Source organism: Crinia signifera, chromosome 8 (assembly GCF_055691185.1).
Source record: "Crinia signifera chromosome 8, ASM5569118v1, whole genome shotgun sequence".
Taxonomy (NCBI): Eukaryota; Metazoa; Chordata; class Amphibia; order Anura; family Myobatrachidae; genus Crinia; species Crinia signifera.
Window position 1 is genome coordinate 8,284,723 of NC_139224.1, and position 10,348 is coordinate 8,295,070.

Genomic DNA, 10,348 nt, shown 5'->3' on the forward strand with positions numbered 1-10,348 from the left:
GCCGTGACGCACGTGTAGGGGGCGGACATATGACATTGCCGGATGTCAGCTGCCCGCCCAGATCCCTGCTTTTGCACGGAGAAATGCCCGTGTGGTCTGAGGTTGCGGGAGCTGCCTGACCACTCGGTCCTGCATTCGATGGTCTGCGACCATCGAATGATGGGGGAGGTTCCCTGAGATGGAGGAGGTGTATTCATGAGAAATACACGTGCGGTCCGTTCGGACAGCTTCTTACCGCGTACGGACGGAGTTGGCGATCAGTATGGAAGGCAAGGTTTAGGACGCACGGTGCTGGCCGCATATTCGGATCCGGCCGCACCGATCAGAATAAGGGCCATGGTTATGGATGAGTGACAGTTTGTCGGTTTTCCAGCATTTCCAAGCAAATGGTCAACTGTCATTTGCTCTCATCCATAACCATGTTTTTGTTCCAACCAGCCAGATCTGCAGATAAATCTGTGTGTGTATGGCCACCTTGTGCTCTCCCCTCGCACTTTCCTTCTTATATCCACTATGCCAACGGTTCTCAAACCGTGGGTTCTGACTCCCAAAGTGGGTCCCGTCCATCTCAGCATGCTGACCGTCAGCCCGAGGACTCCTCAGATCTCACAGGCCCCATCGCAAACAATAGTGACCTCCTTAAAGTACATCCTGTATTTCTATGAGGTAACAGACAATGCGGTGAAACACAGAGAGTCCATCAGATGTCGCGGTGACCGTGGAATAAATAAGCACACAATCGGCATTGTGAAAGTTTGTTATCCACTTTAATAGTATAAACCTCATTCAGGTAGTATTATTAAGCAACAAGAAAACAATGCCACATTTAAATAGCATTTAATAAAATGCATAAAAAGCTAATTCATGCACTGCAATACTCTATATACAAAAACAACAATGCAAATCTCTTCGTGACGAAGACAAATGATTATATATAAAATTTAGATTAAAAAAGAAAGTACAGAAAAAAAAAACATGCCATTTTCTAAAAAACATCACAGAAACAAGGCAGGTGAAAGGGGAGGACTTGAATGGAAGGAGACAAGCAGACCCAGGGTAACAGGCAGCCCCGTGTGGCCGGTAGCCTAGCTCCGAAGTCGAGCGCTCCAAACGTTTCTGGCCTACAAGTCCTAAAATGACGTCTTACAAAATAATACAACAGGATTACATGTTTTCCTTCAAAAAGATTTGGGTCCCCCCAGCTCCCGCAACCACAAGAGGGCGCCAGTACCTCCTCTGCAATGGCTGTTAATACAATTGGTAGCAAATTGTAGAAAAAGGTTTTACATTTATTTAAGCAGATTAGGAGTGAAAATATAAATACAATTCTGAAAATAAAATAAAAACACAGAACACCCAGCTCCTCCAAAGTAGTCAGTGCAATCAGTTCTGCAAGGGGGAAGGGAGGCTAGTGGCAGCTAACCAAAATGTCTGACTAGCAGAGGATGGTTGTCGCCGGGATCTGTACAGCTCTTGCTGTGTTCTAGGTTTCAGCATGGGACTTGTAGTGCGTCTGAGCGCCACAGCATACCCATTGGTGACTTATAGTAATCTCTGATAAATATCTGTAACATAATAGTTTATGAGATGAGAAGATTTAGGAAATGGTTTCCGCCGTATTACAATTGGTGAAAAGGAGAAGTCAGCAGTATGCTAAGGAGTAAGCAATGGAAGCCGGTCTATAGGAACATTACCCAGCCTGCAGGGAATAAGGACTCCTGATTGTACCACGTCGGTGCCTCCTTGGTAGGAATGCTATGTCACGGCTCTATGCCCTAGCCAACATACAGTAGCAGCCCCCATGGTGTCAGAGGTACTTGTCTGCCTCCCTGTCACAAAAGCAGTCACTTCACTTCTCTGACCACACATGTGATGACCATTCAGTAGTAACTTGCTGGGGTAATGTAATCAATTTTATTGTCCGACGGGGTCCCAGAGCAAAATAGCTTTAGCACCCCTGCACTAGAGGAAATAGTAAAGCCCTGTACACATGCATCGATTTTTCCCGATTTTCGATTCGATTTTGCTTATAGAAGCAAAATCGAATCCTAAACGAAATCGAATGGTTTTTGTGTCACTTTCGATCTACATTCGATTCGATGCGCCCTCCAGTTTTCAAAAAATCTGTGCAGCCAAAGAAATATTGAATTCGATCTAGTAAATCGAATGTGTACAATGTATATCGAATTCGATATCCAATGCAAAAGTACAGATCTAATGCCAAATCGAATGGAAAGATCTAATGCCAGATCTAATAGAAAATCGAATCTAAAGGTGTGTACACACGTACAGATTTTCTGTCTGATCTATCTGGTGGGAACAAAAACCTGGAAATGTATGGGAGCAACTGACAAGCAAAAAATTGTTCCCAAACACTTGAAAACAGACAGTGATCAGTCAGACAAATTGTTTAATCATTCTGATATAACAAATGTATCAAAGCGTATATTTTTTCTGTTTTCCTGCTTTTGGGTGGAAATTTTTGATTGTCATTTGCTCCCATAGATTTCCAGGTTTTTGTTCCCACCAGATAGATCAGACAGAAAATCTGTACGTGTGTACGCACCTTATCATTGAATCAAAAGCAAATCAATGTGTGTGTACAGGGCTTAACACAGGGCTGGGCAACACCGGCCCTCCAGATGTTCATGAACTACACATCCCAGGATGCTTTGCATTAGTTTTGCTATGTGGCCATGCTGAGACTGATGCAAGGCATGCTGGGATGTGTAGTTCATCAACATCTGGAGGGCCGGTGTTGCCCAGCGCTGGCTTAACAGGTATTGCTCAGAAAGGGCTTTCTGATCGATATCTTTTACTAGATCTTCTAGTGTGTACACTCAATATTGTTAATGATGCGCGCTCCTGGATGTCTGTCTAGCCAAATGAGCAGCTTGTTTAGCGGGTCCCGGTGACGTCACTGAACGATAGTGTTTACAGATATCGTTCAGTGTGTACACTCAACATCGTCCGCCTGTGGCCAATATTATCTATATCAGTGGGGACCAGAGTAGTCTAGTGTGTATGGGGCATTACCCTGTGTATCATACAGTCTAACATGAAAAGCAAAGGGGCAGAATTATGAAGATTTATGGTAAAGAGATAAAGTGGAACGTGATAGCGACGCAGCCAATCAACTCCTGTTATGTTACAGGCGGGGTTTGGAAAATTACAGTTATAAGCCGATTGGCTGCTGCATTATCACCGCCCACTTTATCACTTCCCCAGGATTAATACATCTGCCCACAGTGAGAACAGCAGCAGCAATGCCTGGATTGGCCATTTAAATGGAAATCTCTTTTTTATATAAATACAAAAATAATGAAGATATAATAGGGTATAAGAAGCACAATGTGCGCATTAGAGGCGTCATCGGCTGCCCGCAGTAATACCAGTCACACACTGTGGCAGTAAAGAGGTGGCACCCTGATTTCTATAGTAGAGATGGGGAAGGGAGAACAGGGATTGTCATCGTCAGCCCAAATCTCTGACTCACAAGCATAGAAGTTGGTAGCATAGAAATAGAACTATACACTCGTTATTTCACCGCAAAGCAGCAGAAACGTCCCAATCAATAAAGACAAATTATCTTACACCAACAAGCTTAGAGTTCTTAGAAAAGAACAGTAATTGAAAACACAAGTGTCGTGTTCCCTTTAAATAACCTGTAATATGAATAACCAGCAGTGGGTTACACATTGATGGTACCATAGATGGGGAACCTCAATGCTGTGAAACCGCCTGCAAAAGAACCATTAATGGTCACCTCTGCTTTACGATTCATTAGGCTGTGGGCCAATATGTGCCCAGGGGCGGGGTTTCATGGGAGTGGCAAGGCGGAGCTATGCTCAGTGTCCCGGCACCATGGAAGAAAATGTTATATATATATATATATGTGTGTATATATGTTCTTTGTGTATAATCTATGGTGAAAAACCATCTGTTCTCCCCCATCGTTGGAAAAAGTATTCAACATTGATCATAGGCCATCGATGATTTTGAATCATCTTTGGTCAATAGACATCCCTAGGTGTTTTACTGCTTTGCAGAAAAACCAAGAATATTAGCTGTAGAGAAAATTCCACAATTGAAACTAGGGCAATTGGGTAGATGTAGGGGCTTGTGACTGAGTTTTGGGGAGTATGCCCGATGTTTTAAAGAGCCGATAATTTAAAAGGCGAAACCAACCCGATGCTGCTGAACACTTACCGATACTGGCAAATCTCAGGCTATTGCGCCTACGATCCACCGGCTAATTCATTTTTATAATCTGTAAGACTGACATCTACAGGCTACAAGGCGGTATTGCACTTTGCTTGTAGGCATTTCTTACTTATGATTAAATGACCAGGTAAGAGTGACATTAAAAAACATGAAATGCTATTTTCACTTTGAAGCTGCAGGGGTGCGTGTCCTAGTGGGCAGGAATACAATCAGCATTTTTTTGCGGACCCTACATCTGACTGGGACGTACGCACGCTTCAGAGAGACGGGCAGGGTTGGGGAAGGGGGGAGCAGGGGGATGGCGACGAGGCGGCGGGGAACCTGGGGAGCTCCGGTTGAAGGAGATGCACTTGCGTCTCATGCGCGCGCATCCCCTTCCGACGGCTGGCGAATCTTCCGCCAGCCCCTGCCTGAATGAGAGGGGCTCCATCTGTACCTCTACCCGAGAAGCATTTAGAGTTAGGCCTCCTTTCCAGGGACAGGATGCGGGGTGTATGTGCTGCAAAGTACAGTTCGGGTGTGTTCATACAATATGAAATGTGACTGTATTTTTAGAATAAAATTACTATCCACATTTAGCCTCAACTCCTGGCACACAATGCTGCAGGACTCTCCAGGTGAAACCTAAGTGTATGGTCACCCTCGCCGACATTGAAACGGTCAACATTCATTAGGTGGACACATGAAATAGTTCAACATGGCCTTAGGTCGACAGGGTCATTAGGTCGACACAAACATTAGGTCAAGATTGGGAAGGTTGACAGTCAAAAGGTCGAACCAAGGTCATGTCGACCTTTTCCATCTGTCAACCTAATGATCCACACCCATAACCTCGGCCCATATCCTTCCGCTCTCTCCCGATGTAACCCAGGCGCATATACTATATTTTTTTTATCATCAGGTGACCGTTCTTTGACACTGTCAATCACTCCACTTCTATATATCCTGTGAACTCTATCAAGAATTGTTGTGTATACATTATGAACAAAGATTTTTTTTTTTTTTAAATCAGGGTCCTGATACATTGTTGCACTATTGTGCTAAGCTACTTATATTGTTATTTTTTATGTTTTATATTCTTATTGTGCTATTTTTGGATTAAATAATACATTGTACTTGGAAGTTTCTATTTGCTTGAAACAGACGACCAAAGTGCTTCTATATTTCATATTTAAATAAATTTAGTATTTTAACTCTCGGGAGATATATGTCTAGGGTGCACATTTCTGGGGTATTATTTTCACAGCGACATCAGCATTATGCCAACATGGGAAGGGGGGGGTTGTTTCTGTGCATTGCTTAGCTAGCTTTCTCAGAACACGTAGTTACCGGAGAATACTTTCACACCAAACGGCCGAGAACCTGCCGGAGACGCCAATTATCCAGCAACAGACAGGAGAGAAGGGTGCTCTCACCATCCCGCATATTCTCCATGGTATAGGAGAACATTGCGCAGCTTACAGCCATGCAGATACAGTAGCAGATAATACGGAACAGCTCTTTGGCAGATTCAATAACATTGAATAAAACTCCAATGCTACTTTTGCAATGCATGTTGTTATGTACACAGGGGTGTAAGTCCATCTCAGTCGCCGGGAGGCAAGTTGGAGTTTGGTGCCCACCTTCCCAAATATGGTGTGTGTCAACATTCATCTGTGTGTCATCTCAGAGTCCAGAGCCATCGCAGCATGGGCTGAGCGGTACCAGGCAGAAGCCATCCTGTCCCCTATGGCAGACGTTAGCAGGGCTCCTGGTATAGAGCCATTAACTGCAAGAGCAATGGTTACACTTGGGTCCTGCTGTGACCCACACAGGTGGTGCTGTACATGCAGGTGCCCCTTCAGGGCTTGGAGCCCAGAGGCTGAAGCCTCCATTGCTTCTGGGAGTTACACCCCTGTATATACATCTCCTAGGAATAAGGGTTTTGTAATCCACAGGACGAGCTTGAATACACAGCTAAGTGACACATTCTGCGTACCCCACAGCAGGCACTAACTTCATTGGTAACAGGGCACTACATACACATTGGGAATAAAAACTCCTATTTACACGCTGACCTTGTGCCAAGGGCAGTATTCTAGGTATGTTTTAAGTGACCTATCAGGGTTTTTTTTTAAACAACTTGGTGACCAAGGCAAATTTTCTAGTTCAAGGTCGCTGTGGGAAACCGTACAAAGGAGACGCTTTGAAGCTCCGATTTCCATAATTTGCATATTCCTTGGTGTATTCGGTCATAAATAAAGAGCAACTTTCAAGCTCAAAAACAAAATAGCGAATCCCGTGTGCTCCACACAGGAAAGTGCAGCATGATAAATTATTACCAGTCACTTAAAGATACAGAAGGAATACATATCCACTAAGGTAGTCTATAAAATCACCGTTCACGCGCAATAATCAGACTTCGCCGTCATCCGCTCCGACAGAATACACCGACACGTTTCAACTCTTCTAAGGCTTTATCAGGGTGTTACCATGACTGACACTTTGATAATGAGTTGAATCGCATAGTGTACTCAGCTGCTGCCATGCAGGGGAGGATGGTATATTACCAGGAGGAAGGCGATATTGCTCAAGGGGTAGAGACACCAGCCCTTATGCAAGTCAAAATGTCTGCTTTGTTACGTGGACACTTTACGTGAGGTTTTAACATATGTTTATTTATTTGTATGCACTTTTTTTAGCCACAAATAAATGGGATGGAATTATGCTATGGCTTATTCGCTTTTCTCATTTATAGGCGCAGAAGTGTACCCTGGAAATATAACAAGGACACCCTGCGCTGGAGGAGGCCGACTTTCTATCTATTCTTGGAACTTTGTGCAGCGTGAACGGATTTATGGTGATTTATAGAATGTATCAAGCAGAGCTTGATACATATTTTCTGATACTTTTGTGTTCACCATGGGGCAGATGTATTAAACCTGGTGTAGTGATAAAGTGGAAGGGGATAAAGCACCGGCCAATCAGCTCGTAATGGTCAAGTTACAGGCTGGGTTTGAAAAACCACAGTCAGGAGCTGATTGGTTGCTGTGTTATCACTGGTCACACTGGGGCAGATGTATTAAGCCTTAACAAGAGATAAATGCAAGGGTGATAAGGAGAGATAAACGTCCAGCCAATCAGCTCCTTACTGACTTTTTTCAAACTCAGGCTGTAACATGGCAGTTAGCAGGTGATTGGCTGGACGTTTATCTCTCCTTATCACCCTTGGATTTATCTCTTGTGAAAGCTTAATACATCTGCCCCTTTATCACTTCACGGAACAGGCCAAAGCTCAACCCTATTAAAATACTTTTAATGTAACAAAGCCCCTCCTGCTAGTGAAGTCACATACTCTGGATACACCTTGGAACAGATCAGATGACCTAATAACCGCCTACTACACGCCAGGCCAGCCTGGGGCTCTCCAGCTGTTGTCCCACAATGCATTGCCACAGTTTTAGCACTCCATAATAGCAAAACTGTGGCAAGCAATTCTGGGACTTGAAGTTTCACAACAGCTGAAGAGCCACCGGTTGGCTAAGCCCGAGTCCTACTACAATATATTGTGTCAGTGTACACTCCGCACGACCCCTTGCATCATACATTGCAACACATTACATTGGAATATGTGATCGCACAATCCATCAAATGACAAATTGTGAGTACAAGGTTGTGCAGTGACTGCCGGTACCCGGACTGTATGACAAATCGAGTGGTATGGACCCAGCTTTAGAAATCTAGAGTACACCAAACCACTTTTGGAACGTGGAGAGGCCTAGCCTACAGAGGAATACAAAGGGTTAAAGCGGAATGGATGTATGCTTAAGCCAGGCGTATCGTCCGTATGTACCGACGGAACTACTTGGCTTCTTACGCAACGGTCACATGAGAGCTTGTGAGTTGGATGAAAAACCTGAAAGAAAAACCCCTCTAAAAGTTAAATATTTAAATTGGAAATTTCTTGGTGTGTTTTAGCCCTGAACCTAAACCAAAAGACCAACTTGTAACTACATAAGTGCATCTTAAAAACGTTGTTGTTAGGAGTGATTACAATCTGTGACAGTAGACCAGCATGAGGAACTGAAGAGGAGAGGGATAAGAGGTTTGCTGGTACCTCGTGGATATCACAGCAGGCTCTGTACAAGAGCCAAAGGCAAAGCTTCATAACAGAGTTCTGTGGTTTTACAAATCTTTCCGAGAACTTTAAAAATGTGCGGATAGTGTAATACAGACTGTGATGGCAGATCAGAACCACTTGGTCCTTTTCGTCTGCCTCTAACATTACAGTATCCATAACCCATTTGATCCTTAGTTCTTTGTAAGGATATTCACAGAGTCTGTTTGACTGCACTAATGTCTAAGCCTCACCCACCTCTGACGGGAGGTTATTCCACTTATCCACCATCGTATTCAAAGCTCAACCAAAGGTCATAAAGATATGAAGTATTAAATCACTAGGGGCCTAAATCAATTAGCTACGAGTTCTATAGTGGAAAATCCAAGGGTGATATTGTCACCAAGTCTGCTCATAGTAGACGGAAACTCGCAGCGATTCTGCAGTGAGTGACTGTAATAGAAACGGGGCGATCACCCTGAATCCCCTAAAAGTGACAAATAAGGTAGAGGAACTTTGTAAGAGGCTGTTAGCGTCCGTAAGGACAGACTAGATGGGTCAAGTGGTTCTTATCTGCCAATGTTGAAAAAAAAGGACACCCAGCGAGGGTAATTCCGCGAACTCTGTACTGAGCATTTGGAATGCATTAAAAAGTCTATCTATTGAATTACACGTCTGTATACAGAGGTTTGGGAAAAGCATTTGTAATCCCCACCTGGAAGTTCACAAACCCCTTTTCACCTCCATACAACACTACAGACAAATCCAATACCATGTAACCTATTATTCTGCTTAAGAGGAAAATACATGTCATTATTGGCCATATTTTCATATTTACAAACCTCTAAATACATTATCCTTTATTGGGAGGGATGTCCTGGGGTACTGCACTGTGTCCCGACAATTTTGACTTATATTAAGAATTTATTATCCTACATATAAGTTACCCTGGCGGTGAACTAAAAGCCATGAAGTCTTCAACGGAGACCAATGTTAAGCAAATGTTTGACCCATGTTAAGTAATTTGCTGCAAGCCCACGTTTAATTGAACTGAAACTTAGGAGCGAGTGACATCAGCATAAGGTGCCTCAGTGATGTCACTGGTTAAGTGACAGAATGCACGTCCGGAGACAACATGGCTGCCCTCACTGTGCACGGGTAACACTGCCCCGTGTTTGTCCGTCTCCCCCCATGCAGCTGCTTTGCGCTGTCAATTGTTAGAGACACAAAATTTCTGTGCAGCAAAGCAATTTGACAAATGCATTTCCGGCCTCGAGAAGTTGAACAAATGAAGCACATTTCAATAAGTTATAATATACATTTCCAATAAGTGCTTGGGATATTGACCAATATTGCAATAAAGCTGTACATGAGCCACGAAGGACAGACAGTGGCTTTGTTTTGTCTTTTAAAATGCAGCATGTAGAGAACTTTGTAGTTCATGGGATTCCATATATATATAAAAATGTACATTTTATTCTCACGTTCTAGTATACATGCTGCGGTTCCCCTTAGCAACATATAAAGCATTCCCGCCTGCGAGCTTAGGGTTCCCAAAGGGAATTAATAATAATGATTGCAATACTACAAGCCTGAGACAGCTGTTGCTGTTTTCCCCATCTCCTACCATCCATGATTGTCCGCTGCTTCTGAAGTACTATTGGAGTAGAAAGTGAGGTCTGACAGTCAGCTTCCTGTGCCCAGGCTGGGTTAATACAAGTGGCTCTGCACAATAAGCAGTCAGGGGGTGCTTGTAAGGAGGGGGTCACAAATTAATAGATACAGTTCACAGAAAGGAAACGGGAAGCGTGGTTCTAAATGGGGCAAAACAGAGTTCAATTCAGCAACGAGTCGGCTTTTTCAAGGGATTCTAGATATAGTGGCCGATACAAGGTGTACAGGAATCCAGCGACATTGGCCTAGATAAAGGCGCAGGGTGGGACACTGCAGAAACTCACAGCACTTAGCTGTGAGCGGGAATTACGCCGTTAAAGTCTACTTGCTTATTGGTTGCTATGGAATTCTGCA